This window comes from Lepisosteus oculatus, chromosome 2, assembly GCF_040954835.1.
Source record: "Lepisosteus oculatus isolate fLepOcu1 chromosome 2, fLepOcu1.hap2, whole genome shotgun sequence".
In the NCBI taxonomy this organism is placed as follows: Eukaryota; Metazoa; Chordata; class Actinopteri; order Semionotiformes; family Lepisosteidae; genus Lepisosteus; species Lepisosteus oculatus.
Genome location: NC_090697.1, coordinates 33,211,749 through 33,228,340, shown reverse-complemented (window position 1 = coordinate 33,228,340; position 16,592 = coordinate 33,211,749). Strand labels below are relative to the sequence as shown.

The following is a 16,592-nucleotide window of genomic DNA, read 5'->3' as shown; positions in this document are numbered from 1 at the left end:
CCTGACCTTGATGTTATTATCCATACTATATACGATTCTTTCTATACTGTCAAGTAAGAATGAAAAGAAATACCTTCTAAATTAAAACTTCAAAAGATTCAAAAATACTTTCCCGCCACTTACCTGCAAGTTCCCAATTACTACAGCTAGAATGATACTGAAACTAAAAATTTTAAAACTTTAGGCAACTCTAGCTCACATGAAATGAGATACATTGATGCTATGTGGTAGTAATGTTTTTCTTGTTTTGTTTTTTTTACAGGGAACACTTACTTTCTATTAGCAATAGGGGGACAAAAATAAATACCATTGTTTTTTCAGCTGTTGCTGCTTCACTGAATATAAAAAAAACAAAATGTACTTATTCTATTGTGAATATTCTCTGATGCACTAAGCAACCAACTACATAAGGCTCTGAATCTAAGCAGGAACCCTGCTGGTCCAATATTTTAATAATTCTACCTTGACTGCGAGGAATAACTAGGCACATTACAGGCAAGATTTTCAAAAATTATCAAAAGAAAGTGTTGTTTTACCTGCCACCTGTAGGCCAAAGTAAAAAATGCTTCAGTTGAAAAAAAAAAAAGAAATTCTTCAGATCATGTCTTCCAATTTATTTTCCTAATTAATTAAATGTAAAACTAATTGAAACTTTTAATTCAGCTGCATAATTACAATAACCTGATTCTGACAGGAAAATTAGTCTATAGCACATTCTCCAATCATTTCTAACTGCAGTACTTCACTGCTGTATCCAACTGCTTCAAAACAGGGGCAAATAAGGTTACCACCAATGAATGAAGTAAATGCCTCTTTTATAAACTCTGTTGGTAGGCATGATTGTTTACATATGCAGCACCCTGCTTTTAAACACTGAAGCTTATGTAGAACAATAGTCGTATTAAAGATAATTAGTAAACAGTGCCAGGCCCACATTGAGTTAATGCGAAAAGCACAATAACCTCACATAGGTTCTGGATTCACAGAAACCTCAGTGATCTATGCTCTCCTGTTTCTGAAGGGTTTTCTTTGTATAGAAAGGGGGGCATAGAACCCCTCTTCTCTCACCCGGCTTTAACAAAGGGCTGCCACACCTTTGAAACCAGACACTTAACATCATTCCTATGGGAATTCATACAATCCTCATCTTTCTTTCAGTATATATCCTATTTCCAAAAGATGTGCATTCACTACCTGCCTGAAGCAACGGTTTGACATTAACAACTAGGCAACACAACGATTTTCATTTATAATATTCTCACGTTTGCATATAAATTTTTTTTTACTGTCAGATACACCCACTAAGACAGCTCCATTGTACCGCGTCAGATGCCAAGATTTTAAGGCAGACAGAAAAACTGTATCATTACGTTCTACTATCCGAGTCTGCAGAGCGCTGGTGTCCCTGTTCAAACACAAGCATTATTATGGCTTAAGTGAACGCAGGTGCACTGACTGAGCACAGGGCCTTAGTGTGTCTCGACTGACTGGATCAATAGGTTGTAATTCTGAATCTGTGCCCCGACTGCACAGAGAGAAAATAGTCATGAAAAGACAGGGAATCAGAAAGCAGATCTTTTTGGTACACTACTAAGCCTAAGGGTAGGCGGACGTGGGGACATAAGGGGTATTCGTCATAGATGTGCTATCGCTACCAGTACAGAGGCTGTATTATACACAGCATTTAACAGCATTAAAAGAGAGAACAATGGTAGTACTGTGTTAGGTCAAAGAGAAAGAGGATTAAGCATTTAATATGTCATCAAACAATAATTAGCCAATGCTTTGAGCAGAATTATTACTTTCAGTTTCTAGCAAAATTATTGAAGTCAAAATACTTTCTAAAATATAGCTTGGGAAAGGATTGTTACAGTGGGTATAAAAAGTCTACACACTGTTATTGAAATTGCAGTTTTTTGTGATGTACAGCAAGAAACCAAGATAAATCATGTCAGATAGTTTTCCATCTTTAGTGTGCAACCAACAAAATTTTAGATAAACAAATAGATAATGATTAGGAAAAATGATTGAAATTAAAAAACCTTCAACACCCTGGTGGCATAAGTGTGCACACCCTTTTATAATGGGGGCTGTAGCTGTGTTCAGAGTTAACCAATCACATTCACAATCATGTCCAAAGGTAAGTAGCATAAACCTGCCATCAATGAAAGTGATTCTGATGAAGCCCAAATAAAAATCAGCTGTTCCTGTAGATTTTCCTTGAAACTTTCATGGTTGCATCCTACTGGGATAGCCATGGTCCGCAAAGAGCTGACGGAACATCTGCGGAATCTTATTGCTGAACGGTACTGATCAGGAGAGGGGTATAAAAGGATATCCAAAGGCATTGGATGTACCATGGAGCACTATGAAGACTATCATCAATAAGTGGAGAAAATGTGGCACCACAGGGACATTGCCAAGATCTGGACAACCCTCCAAAGTTGATGAGGGGACAAGGAGAAAACATATCAGGGAGGCTACCAAGAGACCTACAGTAACATTAAATGAGCTGCAGGAATTTCTGGCAGGTGCTGGTCACTCCTTGCATGTGACACAGTCTCCCGTATTCTGCACATGTCTGGGCTATGGGGTAGGGTGGCAACATGGAAGCCATTTCTCACAAAAAAGAACATCCGAGCCCGTCTAAATTTTGCAAAAAAAATACATTCCAGTCACCCCAAACCATGTGGGAAAATGTCTTATGGCCTGAAGAAGCAAAGGTTGAACTTTTTGGCCTTAAATTCTAAAAGATATGTTCGGTGCAAAGACAACACAGCTCATCATCCAAAGAACACTGTACCTACTGTGAAGCATGGTGATGGCACCATCATGCTTTGGGGCTGCTTCTCTTCAGCTGGGACAGGGGCTCTAGTCAAGATAGATGGAATAATGACTAGCTCCAAATATCAAGATATTTTGGCACAAAACCTGCTGGCCTCTGTCAGAAAGCTGAAGACGAAGAGGAATTTCACCTTCCAACATGATAATGTCCAAAAGCACACATCCAAGTCAACCAAGGAATGGCTTCAGAAAAGGAAGCTCAAAGTCTTGGAATGGCCCAGTCAGAGCCCAGGCCTCAGTCCCATAGAAAACCTGTGGAATGACCTAAAAAGGGCTATGCACAGGAGATCCTCTGGCAATCTGAAGGAACTTGAATTTTTTGGCAAGGAAGAGGGGGATAAAATTGCCAAGTCCAGGTGTGCAAAGCTGATAGAGACTTATTCACAAAGACTTACTGTTGTAAAAAATGCAAAAGGTGCTTCCATAAAGTATTAGTTGGGGGTGTGCACACCTATGCAGCCAGGGTGTTGTAGATTTTTTAATTTCAATTATTTTTCCTAATAATTATCTATTTGTTTTTCTCTTGAATTTTGTTAGTTGCAAGGTTGCATCGAAGATGAAAAATATCTGACATGATTTATCTTGATTACTGGCTTCATATCACAAAAAACATGCAAGAGTGTGTATGCTCTCCAACCACCATTTGAAAAAAACAGTTATAAGATAGGAGCAGTACTTTATCGAGGACATACAACTTAACCAATACGATTTCAAAATGAAACCTTCAGATGGGTTTCTAAAATACCCCCTTTCCCTTTGGCAAAGAAAAACCCATCACCAAAAAAAAGACTCAAAAATCAGAAATACTTTAAAAACTTTTGAAACCACACAAACCCTAAAGCATTGTTTTTTGTATCCCTACTGCTATCTTCTGCCCTACATATCTTGGAAAACGGTAAAGTTTAAAATATTAGGGTTTTAACATTTTGGATGCAGAGACAGCGGTAGGCTGCAATATGGGGAAAAAAAAAATTGGCGGGATGGGGCTGAGAGACTGAGAAGCGACTTTCAAATTTCCCATGCCGGTGGAAATTTGAGATCTTCTCACAAGCAAGCAGGCATCATCCTACCCACTATAATGCAAAACACTTCCGCAAGTGCAGAAAGACTTGCCATGTCACGCAAGGCTTTGTCCCCCCTTTCTTGAGAGTCAGACAGGAAGCTCTTCTTGCCGTGTAGAGACCTGGGTTCGCAGCCAGGGACAGCAGGCCATGCTCTACCAGGTGACCGGCCGCGTCGCCGCTCTGCGGTAGCGTCACTCGGTCCTTTGCCGCCTTAAATCCTGGTGTTGGCCTGGAATATATTTTTTCTTCCAGAACCAACCCGTTTCATCAGTGCTGAAGACTCGTGCAGGCCTATATCCCTTCTCATCGATGAGCTCCTTCAGCTGCTCAGGAAACGACTCTGCGGCCTCCTCATCATCCAACACCGCCGCCCCCGTGTCAACTTGGAGTCATGGAGAGAACAGGGCTTCTTAAATTCTTTTTCATTGTGACAAATGTGAAATGACATTTATTTGGAAGTGGAGAGGGGAAATAATCGAATAAATAGGTGTATCGGCATCTAATGGGGAAAAATAAATAAGGAGTTCTTTTAAGCCCCAGGGTTATTCGCAATTTATGGCTTCCAGAAGATTTTTTTAAACACCTAACTCTCATGAATGTTGAGACCCTACTCTACCAGTACAACTTCTGTTTCTTGACTTGAGGAAACCATTTAAAAGGAAACTATTCTGTTCATTGTGGAGTAATTAATTGTGGAATGAATACATCTAAATCAGTGAGATCAAGGACAGCAGCAAACGAATATTTCTACAGCAAAATGAAATGTCTACAAAGTCATGAAACACTTGTTAAGGTTTTAAATATTACATAAATAGTGACCTATTCCGATTCTTTGAAACAGAAAAACAAATCTAAAGTATAGAAGTTAACAGAAATGTGAGGAGAAATGCTTTTATTTTACATAGACATACTTTCTGGAAACAAATCCCGATTGTAGAAATATGAGACTAAAAGCTGAATGTGAATAGGGGGGCCAGTAGGCATGTGCCTGGCTTTCTTTTCAGATACAGGTGTAAATTGCAGGCTAGTGTGGACTTTGAGAAATTCTCTCGGATTCCAAGTTTCCCGTTTTCTTGTCAAAAAGCTGAGCAAGTACAATACCAGAATTAAAAGATTTCCGGCCAAAGACAAATAAACTGTATAGTACATGGTGTTCAGACCACAAACTCCAATACACTTTAGCGGAAACCAGGGGTTAAACAAAAATCAAATGAACTCCGTCAGCCTCCGCCTCTAGAACAAAAGGAACAGGTGTTGGTAATGGTACATTCCAACAAATACACTAGGTAATTCAGTTTCTATTTGATATTTGTTTGGCACGAGATTTCCTCTTTAACAAAAGTAATGAAGAGTAGCCAAACCAGAAACTAATTTTGCACCCGTCTGCATCTGATTACTTTAAATTATCCATCATGTAAAAATTGAGTTTAAAAGTAGCCTAGTCGCTTACTTATTCTCTTACTAATTTACACTCTAAATTAGTTTAACCCAGTGCCCCGCCACTGCCCCTTCCTCCTTTTACTTCAGCAAGAATGCTAAATACTCATCAGAAAACCCTACATAAGGAGAGGATAGTAAGCAAAGATAAATGGCCTTTGCTTTTCTCACTTAGTCAACTGGTCTTCTGACAAAACTTTTTAAGTGCAAGCTGCCAAGCTATTGGATTCTGGGGAAATTACCTCTAATCAAACGACTTTCAGCTTTCAAATGGACCTGTTGGGAGTGTTACAGAAGGGTAAAGCAAAGCAACATGCCAGACAAGTAATTGAACGGGAATGACACAACATGCACCGAGAAGCATTTTCTCGTCTTTCTCAGTTGTACATGATATTCAGTTGTGTTCTTCGCCTGCTGTAATTGCATTGTGACATCAGGGGTGACGTATTAAAGGGGGACTGCGACACTATTTTTACATTTCGGGGTTATGAGGAATCATCGTTGATGAGTGCTTTTCAAACCACAATGAAAGAACATGGTAATGTGTAAAACCTCCAATTGACATCACAAAATAGTAATATGGCTCTGTGTGCACCTAGACATTTAGTCTGTCATTGTCTGCAATTCAGAACGAGGCAACAAACTGTCCTTTGACATGAACTGGCCATATTAGATTGTAAACAAGCAGGCTTGTGAATACATCTCCTAAATAAATAAAATGGATCACTTAAATTTAAGATCTAAAAATAGAAAAAAAGGCACAGATATCGCCCTCTCATGGTGTTCTCCTTCATCAGTTGCTTTTTATAAGCAAAAATTGTCTGTGTTGTATACACACTATGGTTCTGAACAACCAAATGGTCAACACCTAAGGCACTGTTTAAAATATTTCCGCGAATTCAAGAAGATAAAAAAGGATTCATGTTGTTAGGAGACCACGTTTCTCACTCGCTTACAGCAACTAGTGAGCAGGAAGGGCCATTCTACATCAAAACTCACGTGAGCTCCAGTGGTTTGTGACAACTTGGTGACTATACAGTACTTTCACAAAGTTCACAATTTCAGGAATAATTCTAAGTTTTTGAAATGTCGTTAACAAATTCACTGTAGGAATAGCAACATTTCATACCCAGTTTAAGTACTACAGTTCCCCTTTAAGAGTAGTAACAAAGAGATCATTACCAAGACCACTGCTCTTCCCAATTTATATCAATCACCTACTCTAGATGGTAAGATAGTTTATAAACGAGGCCGGGTTGCAGATATATTAGGGTGATTATCAACCACTATAGACGTAAATGAAGTTAAAAAAAAGATTTAGAAAAAATTCAAGACTGGGCAAACAAATGAGGTTTTAATGACGAGAAGTGTATGGTTTTACAGGCAGAACTATAAATATAAATAAAAGATAAATATAAAACAGGAAACCAAGATAAAAGAGGCTATGAAAAATACAAAAGATACTTATGTTGACAAATCAGTTATGCTTTCAAGACAATGTGGGGAATCAACAAAAAAGGCAAGATATCTAGTTTAAAATGTAAAACTTCAATCAAAAATATTATGTTAAAAGAGTACAATGCACGAGTAAGATCCCTTGTACAATACTATGTTTACAGTATATTTGGTCACCATGTTATTGAAAAGATAATGCCTCTCTTGATACAATCTAGAGAACAACTAGATACATTCAGGGGCTGAAGGAACGAAACCTTTTTAGTCTTGGACAAAAGTGATTATGCGGGTAGCCAATTAAAGAGTTCAACACACTGACAAAGTCAACCCAGTGGAGTTCTTCAGAACAAACGTTGAAACTCAAAACTGAGCACACAAGTGGAAACTCTGCAGGAGGGTATTTCAAACTGAGAAAATAATTGATTTTTTTTTTTAATCAGAGGATTGCAGGAGAATGAACAAGCTACCCAGGCACATTGTCAAAGCCAGTAACCTGGTTTCTTTTGAGTAATGGCAGGATGAGATCCTTGGGTCCATTAGCTGCTATCAAAAAAGCTACATAGCTCCAACTACCACCACTCATTTGCAACCTACACCTGCAGCACTGAAAGCACTATGAGCACCATCCCCCAGGCCAGGCTGACCATCACGGCTGACCAGGTGAAGAAGAAGCTGAAGAGGCTGCACCAGGGTAAGGCCACAGGACCAGATAACATCTGTTCCAGAGTTCTGAGGGCTTGTGCAGATCAGCTGAGCGGAGTACTCCAGCGACTGTTCAACCTGAGCCTGCGCTTGGAGAGAGTCCAGGTGCTCTGGAAGACATCATGCCTGGTCCTGGTACCAAAGAAAGGGTGCCCCTCTGTCGTCAATGACTACAGACCAGTTGCACTGACTTCTCATATCATAAAGACACTGGAGAGGCTGGTCTTATCCCACCTGAGACCCCTGGTCAGGTCATCACTGGACACCCTACAGTTCGCCTACCAGCCCAGTGTTGGTGTGGAGGATACGATCATCTACATGCTGCAAAGGGCCTACTCACACCTGGACAGGGCTGGCAACACTGTAAGGATCATGTTTTTCGACTTCTCCAGTGCCTTCAATACCATCCAGCCCTTACTTCTAAGGAGGAAGCTGGAGGAGATGCAAGTCGATGCCTTCATGACCTCGTGGATCACTGACTACCTGACAGGCAGACCACAGTCTGTGAGACTTCAGAACTGTGTGTCTGAACAGGTAGTGAGTAACACAGGAGCACCTCAAGGGACAGTTCTTTCTCCGTTCCTCTTCACCCTCTATACTTCGGACTTTAAGTACAACTCAAAGTCATGCCACCTGCAGTTCTCAGAGTTCTCAGATGACTCTGCAATTGTGGGATGTATCAAGGGTGAGCAGGAGGAGGAGTAGAGAGGACTGGTCAGCAGCTTTGTGGACTGGTGTGGGGTGAACCACTTGGAACTGAATGTAACAAAGATAAAGGAACTGGTGGTAGATTTCAGGAGGAAAAAGGTCAAACCTACTCCTGTCTACATCCATGGGAGTGGCGAGGAGATGGTGGACTCGTACAAGTACTTGGGAGTGCACATCGACGATAGACTGGAATGGTCTAAGAACATCGAGGCCATCTATAAGAAGGGACAGAGCCGACTTTACTTCTTGAGGAGGCTCAGGTCCTTCAATGTATGTAGTAAGATGCTACACATGTTTTATCAGTCGGTGGTAGTGAGCGCCATTTTCTATGCAGTGGTATGCTGGGGCCCTGGGATTAGAGCAGTGGATTCTAAAAGGCTGAACAAGCTCATCAGTAGAGCAAGCTCTGTCATTGGGTCTGACCTGGACCCCTTGGAGGTAGTGGCTTAGAGGAGAATGGTGTCCAAACTTGAGGCCATCATGGACAACATCTCCCATCCCCTCTATGACAGGCTTGCAGAAATGAAGAGCACGTTCAGCAATAGACTGATTCATCCACGGTGCGACAGGGAGCGCTACAGGAGGTCATTCTTGCCGTCTGCCATAAGACTGTACAACGCATCCACCTTGCGTCTGGGCAGAGGCAACATTGACAGTGACCTGTTTCTGGACTGAACGCATCTACTGCTACATCTGTCCTTTCTTTTCTTTTCCCGTTTACAACCGTTTTTTGTGCAATCTATGCCAGGGACCTGTGCAATACATGTATATCTATATTTATATTCATACGTGTGATACGATTTTTCTGTGTACTGTTCTGTTCTAGTTTGTTCTTTGTGTGTCCGGACTGTGAGTAACTCTTTTAGTGCTCCCCTCACTGTACTGATTGTCTTGTATGTATTGTACTATTATTATTATTATTATTGTATCATTCATTACACTGTGGCTGTGTTGTCTGTGTTAAGCTGCTGTTGCACTGCAATTTCCCTCACGGGATCAATAAAGTATCCATCTATATGTTCTTACGCAGTTTTGAAAGCCATAGGAAGTAAAATTTGGAATTTACATAGCACATCTTACCAGAAATGTCAGTTTTAATAGTATGGCAGTGACTGGGTTATAAACTGTTACTCATGCTGTGGCACTGGTTGCTCCTCACAACCACAAGGTCTCATGAACACATGCTTTCCTGATCAAAAGTCAATATTAGTGCATATTATTATTGTATTTCCTATGCCATACAAAAACATCCTCATATTGCTTATTACAAATAAATGAGCCTCAATGACAATTTACGGTTGTCAATAGTATGTTATATGGACGCAGGTTCTCAATCTGAGAACAGAGCACCGAATCTACCACATTGTACAACAGAGCTCGGTTCTGGAAATTTCATCAAGCTTTATGCAGGTTTGAATGTTTTTTTTTGTGCCAGGTTCTGCATTGTGAACTAAATTCCTTATTTTTTTTTACTGTATTGCTGCTCGGATACTCCCATCTACGATATAACGTATACAATCTCTTACAGTAATTGACACAACCACCTACAGTAGGCTCTGCGTTTGTTGACAAAATTTGGAAATAAGTCATGTAGGCTTATATTCCCTTTACTTTGTACAGTTTAGTATAATTCTAATGGTGAGCTGGTAATCATTTTTATAAAATAAACTCAGCCTTGAACCATTTCATAAAAACAGGACTTTATTGTAATTAGACCGATAAAGCAGTAAATCCTTTGGACTGAGCTACCTAAAACTTCAACAGCTGTCATCACTTACAAAATACCAAAATGACTTAAGAAGAATCAGAGAGGGCATTCACAGCGGACAGTATTGCTTCCTGGTGAAAAATTAATAAAGTATGAACTTGGAGCCAGGATAGCTCAAAGTTTATGGCCTCCTGTCATGACTTTCCATCACAGAATAAAGTTAAGTATTCAGACCATAAACCTAGATGTCAGCAACAAAACAAAGAACAGCTGCGATATAAACATAGAATCCAAAACAGTTCCAGTACCATCTAAAAGAACTAAAAAAAAATACACTGGATTGCAAAGAAATACTAGTACATAACTGTGCACTCATTTAGGACAGCTTTAAACCACCAAAGATGAAATACTTGATGAGACTTCAAGTAAACAAGATCCAGAAAGTCTCAAAACGTGACGTGATGAGGAGGTAATTTGGCCCATCTAGTTAATTTAGTTTACAGTAAATTACCAAAGGATCTCATCCTGGGATTGGTTTCAAGGACTTGGCAGAGTAGACCACCCTGCTAAAAAAACATTTCTGAAACTACCAGCAGTGCAAATATGGATCTGGTTCAGCATATTATTATTATTATTTTAAGATCCGGGCAAAAAGCGATCTAGGGTACTTCTCACTGCTTCTAATGTACTTGTACAGATCACTTGGTCACCGATGCCTCATGTTGAGTGACGGATCCCTTCATTTTCCGTAATCACTTAAACCCAACGAGAGTGTGGCGAGCAGGTGCCAGATCAGGCAGGCACAGGGGATAAAGTGGGATTGCGTCTTGGAAGGACAGGGCACACAAGTGCCCATAGATCCCAAGGTATTTATCTGGTCTATGTGGAGAAACCAGGCACGGACAAGGAAAAGTAGATCAGTTGGGTAGCTGCGTCAGAATGCGTAGGCTCCAAGGAACAAGTAATAGGTTTATTCCAAGCTGAAAAGAGAAAAAAGAAAACAACAGCCTTCTTCAGGTGTGAGCAAGTGTGGAGCCCTCACACCTGAAGAAGGCTGTTGTTTTCTTTCTTCTCTTTTCAGCATGGAATAAACCTATTACTCGTCCCATGGACAAGGATAGACTTGCTGACGCCACTGTGAGGCACTTGCACAAATTACCACCATTTCTAGGTGGATCAATGTGTACAACAACAACATATATATAGTGGTTTATTCAAATTGTTGACTGTTACTGTAGGGTTCCACAGTGCAAGGAAAAAAAAAAACAGTCAACGCTATGGAACTAGCTATAACAGCCGTTCAACAATGATCCAAGGATGAATCACCGCATACAAAGTTACAAATTCTCCTCCACTTAAAATCGAGAAAAATACCTCTCAGCATGCCTGTTCCACACACTTACTGAACAGTAACTCAAAACCAATCACTGAATGTCTTCATAAATGCTTGTTACAATAGACAATCATGTCAGGGGCACAAAATGATTTCTGAGGACTCCAGAAATCCCTTGCACCTGCTGGACTTTCTCACTGTGCACTTCCCCACAGTGTCTGGCTTTTGTACTACACACATACAGCACATTTCACAGCATCTTTGAACAAAATGCTGATCGAACCCATTCCAAAAAACAGTGAGAGTACAATGTATAATTGGTCTTGGGTTAAGCTATCTTTAACATCCTTTGCTCCCATGGCTGGTGTGTCACTTGTCCTTCCCAAAAGCCTATCTGCCATCTGAACATGCTTCACTATCCTTGCAAACAAAGGAAGTATCTTGCTCGTCGTGCTGCGTGATAAAAAGGACACACTTCTATATTTTGTTTATGCGATGCGAGATGGCGATTTAAAACTCCAGGCACATGAGTAATAATATTGTGACACACCCAGGGGTAGCTTGCCATAACAGTATATTTAAAATAGGCAGAAGAAAACAGACTCACACTGTGGTAAGGTAAAAACAACCAGTGCTCTTTATTCTACAGTTCAAGGGGAAAAAAAACCCTCAAATGACCATACGTGGCATTCAGTGTGGGAATAACACAAACCCACAAAACAACAGTCCAGCTCTTATTTAAGCTCCAGCTAAACTTCTTCTGTCCCTTTCCTGTACAGGCAGGGAGCAGACCTGTTCATTAGCTCCAAAACAAATCTCCCTCAGAGATTCTTTCAAAAACAAACACTTCCAACTCACATTTCACACTTTGAAGAAGGCTCAACGGCTAAAATGCTGCATTTCTTACTTCTCCTTTTCAGAGCATAATTAACCCCGACTGCAAAAGAACACGCAAAAGCACCCCGGTGCAGCTCCCCAACAACTTCAGACTCAAAATCCTGACTCATAAGTCCCAGGCTTCACTATCACATGGCTGGTTGCTTCCCATTCTCTGTGGCGCAGGTGCATAGCAGAGGATCTGCTGTCTGAGAGGAGAGCGCTGACCACAGGCATACTGACCACCGGAAGCCTCTGATTCCCATTTTTTAAATCATCATCTGACCAATTGTCTTAATCCAACTGGTCAGGTGACTATGGGCAGCAGGTCATCACCCACTGCTTTCTGGGGAACGTAGTTCAGACAAGAGCTGCCATCTTATCGCTTGATAAACAACTACACCCTCAAGAATATCCAGCCTCCACATTTTATTCTGAAAAAAGGACTATGTCATTCTTTAAAAATGTTCTCACACGCTATATTATAGGGAGCTTTTTTACTCACCATAATAGCACTGAATCGTCTACTGGCTGACATTTAAATTTAACCATGAAATTAGTGTTTGGCTCATTCAATAAGGCATTGCAAAGGCTATGGCTCAGCGATAGCTGCCAAATGTCTTGGTATGTTGCAAGAAAAGTTATGATGTTTGTCTTTATCTAGAACCTATTTCGATGGATACCAGCCCATATTTAAAAAATGACCACACAGCCACTGTACCCAGACTGCAGGCTTCTCTGTAACCACCAAGTACTTCCTATAATTCACTGATTACTTTGCTGTGAGGTGTTGGGTAAACCTACAAGTAACTAATGTAAAGGATTACACAGTAACTACACCCTAGTAAAAGGTATAGCTGCAAGTAACCGATCATAAGTTTTCAAAAGTAACTGCCTACACATTTGAGTAATTACACATCTATTCCATATGTTAGTGTACGACAATTCACCAATTTAAACAGAAAAAGGAGACTGGGGTTGATGCTGTGATGGAGTTATCTGCTCCATTCACTTCCATCTGCTAAATATTAAACGAAAAATGGTCAAGAAATTATTTTGGGCCACCTTTAATGGGGGAGACTGGCCTCCAGCGGCATCATGTCATTCTTGGTTTCAGATGTCCCTTCTGGAGAGTGACAGACCCGGCAGCTGCAGCCACCTTGTCTTCACAAGAATCACTAGCATGTTGTAGGAATCCTACCCTGATCCCACAGCATGCTCTGTGCACTTCAAACCAGACAACACCGAGACCTACACTGTACCCAACACATCTGTGTGTAACCCGACAAATGGCAAATCCACAGAGAACTCTTTCCCCACTTAATGAATATTTATAAAAATGATGCTTCAAAAAATCGTTCAGTAGTTGCAGTGGGGTGTATAGTACCTGATCACATCTGTAGCACAACCACCATAGAACAGTTACAGCACTGCAAGGTTTGGAGACAACCAGACGGAGTCTTCCAACAACCCCCCAAAACAAATTATTGATATATAAACTGACAAATAATTCCATTGAGTCATAAAATGTCAAGTGAGTGCTGCCGACAGGCAGATTCCTTAGTATGAAATACCCACTTCAGCACAGTAATGCAAGTCCGTAACATTCTCTACAGCAGACTTAATCATTTGCTGACGCAGAGACCAGACAAAACTATTACAGAGTGGATGGATATTAACCCCTTACTAGGCGTCTTTTGACATCCTAACAATCTTCAGGTAAGGCAGAGGACTTTGTGAACACATAGGGAAATTACAATTGCTGATCGAACAAACACACAAGGTTTAAATAAATGCGACCCTTTGATTCGGTAAAATAGGAATGCAGGTATCGTTCCTTGACTACGTTGTAACAAAACGCCGTATTTATGTACGAATGCGATAGATGTTAATGTTAAATCGCATTGCATTATGTAAAATACCTGCATAACCGAATACAATACCACTGAAGAAACGATGCAATCTTTACTTTTGACAGGTCAAGATCGTTTCGGTGCCAATGCACCACAAGCCAAATAAGCATCTACGCTAAAAAAAAAAAAAAACTCCGATGTTCAAGAAATCTTGAAAAATCTTTCACAGAAGTCACACAAGCGATTGTACGTGGACACTAATAACCCCGCATATTTATTAATAATTATCCTTTAGTAAAGGTTGTACTGAAAAATAGTATATACGAGAACAATTTGAAGAGTTATTCTCGTCAGGAGCGGAGAAAGATTTTCATTTCCACACCGAATAAAGCCGCCTAGTTCATTATTTTACTATCTTTATGACTTAATTGTTAACTGTAACGTTTGCAGTTGTTTTGAACAGTACCTGGCTGCCTAGATAAGATAAAAAGAAGTGATATTACTTCGAGTCGATGAAGACAACCGCTCTCGGGTTTCCGATTTGTGCCATCATGTTGGGGAAAAGGGAAATAAAGAACATTCTTTCGCTTCCCAAAAACACAGTTAGGGATGCTTAAAATCACTGCAGTCAATACAGCACAGGATGAGACACTTCACATCATTAAGCAATTGTTTTTCTTCACATGCATTTACACAGACTGTCGATCTTTCAAGGTTCCGCGTTATTAATACATTTTAATATTTGTGCTGCACGTTTTTCCCCATTTTAAAGAAACTGAAATGTTGCAAGCAGGGGCATCACTGGGAGTATTTCTTTATGCCAGCGGCTCACGGCATCTTTAACGAAATTAGATCACACTTGCACGAATTAGAAAAGGTCATTTATTGTCAACCACGATCTTTCGGGTGAATGGACGACAGCCCTGATCTTGTGACCTGCAAGAATTGACTGCATTTCTTAAAAGACGAAACGATAACCAATGAAACTTTCAAGAGAGGATGAATATGCAGCTGCCGTTCACATTACTACGCGTGTTTTCTGCTAGCATTCACAACAAAGAAATTTTTTTTTCGCCAGCGTTGAAAACTGCCCGCTTGTTAATAATTATTTCATGGTTTCCGCTAATTTATTCAACACCTGTCCCCGGTAGCTTTATTATAATGAGCCGCGCGTCCAATAATTAATAAAGGCAATAACAAAAATACCTACCACGCGCTGTGGGCAACAAAAGCAAGTGAGATCTATTATACACAGAAGCCAATAATGTGAATTTGTCCCCCAAACACAAAAAAAGAACACATGCACCAAAAACCAAATGGGAACAGTGCATCAGTACACACAATTCGACGTGGGGGGGAAAAAAATGCACTACGATTTATTAGCCACATGAACCCACTTTTCCGATTGATAAGCAGTAATGAAACCCGCCGTACCTGTGATTCTTGTTACTTTCTCGCCATGACCGTAATTTTGCAAGCCCAGCTAGCCGCCCGCTCCGCGCTGCCGAGTTCGCAGTCCCACTCCACTCTGTTGTCATGCGATAACAATCCTGCCTGGATAACAACGGCGGGGCGACGCACAACCGCCCGGTACCGCAGGGAGCTCACGGGAACGCCACGGCATAAAATAACACACATTGCGTATTTGTCAAACCCTTCGCGGAGAAGTTATTAAAATTGTCCCTACGATAAAACGATATCTGCGCAGCTTGAAGTCTTTCTGCAAACTTTTGAACATACTTAACATTACAGCAAAGGTAACCCCTCCTCGTTTCCGAGGTGGTACCAACCACTTTTCATTGTTGAAGCTCAATTTTGTGCAACCGAACATAATAAGGAGGCAACCGAACCACACATTTGGAAGGCGGCCGTGATTCGCCTGTTTTATATAACCGCGCCCACTTCGATAAAGTGTCCAATCCAAAGTAAAAGAGGCAGGTCTAGAGGTCTCAGTCTACTTTCTTAGTTAAATTGCTGCTTACATAGCGCTGCTCGCCCCTTATTAATCTCTTGTTTTTTTTCTGCTGTCTCTTAAATTTGTCCGGTCGAAGGTATAAGCTTCCACTAAGTATATAAAACCACAACGAACCCATGTTTGTTTTTTTAACTGTCACCTACTTTCTCAAAAATAATATAATATAACGCGTTAGAAATCTAAACAGTTCTTCTAATGAAATGCACGTTCGTGCATTTTAAAGTGGCAACAGTCAGATGCAAAGTAAAAATGCATATTCTCATGAAATAATGTGCGCAACACATTTAAATATAGCTTTACTTCGTAAACTGCTTAGCTCATAATCTTTATTTAAAAGAATAATACTTTTAAATATTTTATATTTAAAGTAAGCTAATTATAGAAAAGGTGAAAAATGTTATGTTTTGCTTATTTTATTTTTCGCTATTTAAACTTATATTACAAGTTTCTTAGAATAAAACGTACCAGCCAATGGGGCTTAAGAAACTATAGATGTCCTTTAAGGTACATATATGAAACTGAAAATACTTCACCTCAGTGTTTATTTTTTATGTTACTGATGTGTGATGTAAAAGAAATGTTAAAACTCGCTGACTGTGTTCAATTGTCTTTCGTTGTGTATTTCGCTCCACTCTTA

The 16,592-nt window shown here is 40.2% G+C and overlaps 1 protein-coding gene across 6 annotated transcripts in view; it reads right to left on the bottom strand.

Moving 5' to 3' along the window:
* wasf1 (WASP family member 1) overlaps positions 1-15,751 on the bottom strand; it is a 75,822-nt gene extending 60,071 nt beyond the window's left edge. For 2 of the 6 annotated variants that reach the window (XM_015356469.2, XM_015356461.2), the window contains exon 1: positions 15,415-15,750. The gene's annotated coding sequence lies outside the window, so the exon portion shown is untranslated. Of the gene's footprint in view, positions 1-15,414 lie in introns of all 6 variants that reach the window. The other 4 variants (XM_015356476.2, XM_015356454.2, XM_015356484.2 and 1 more) reach the window with 4 other exon arrangements.
* Between the last annotated feature and the right edge of the window lie 841 nt (positions 15,752-16,592).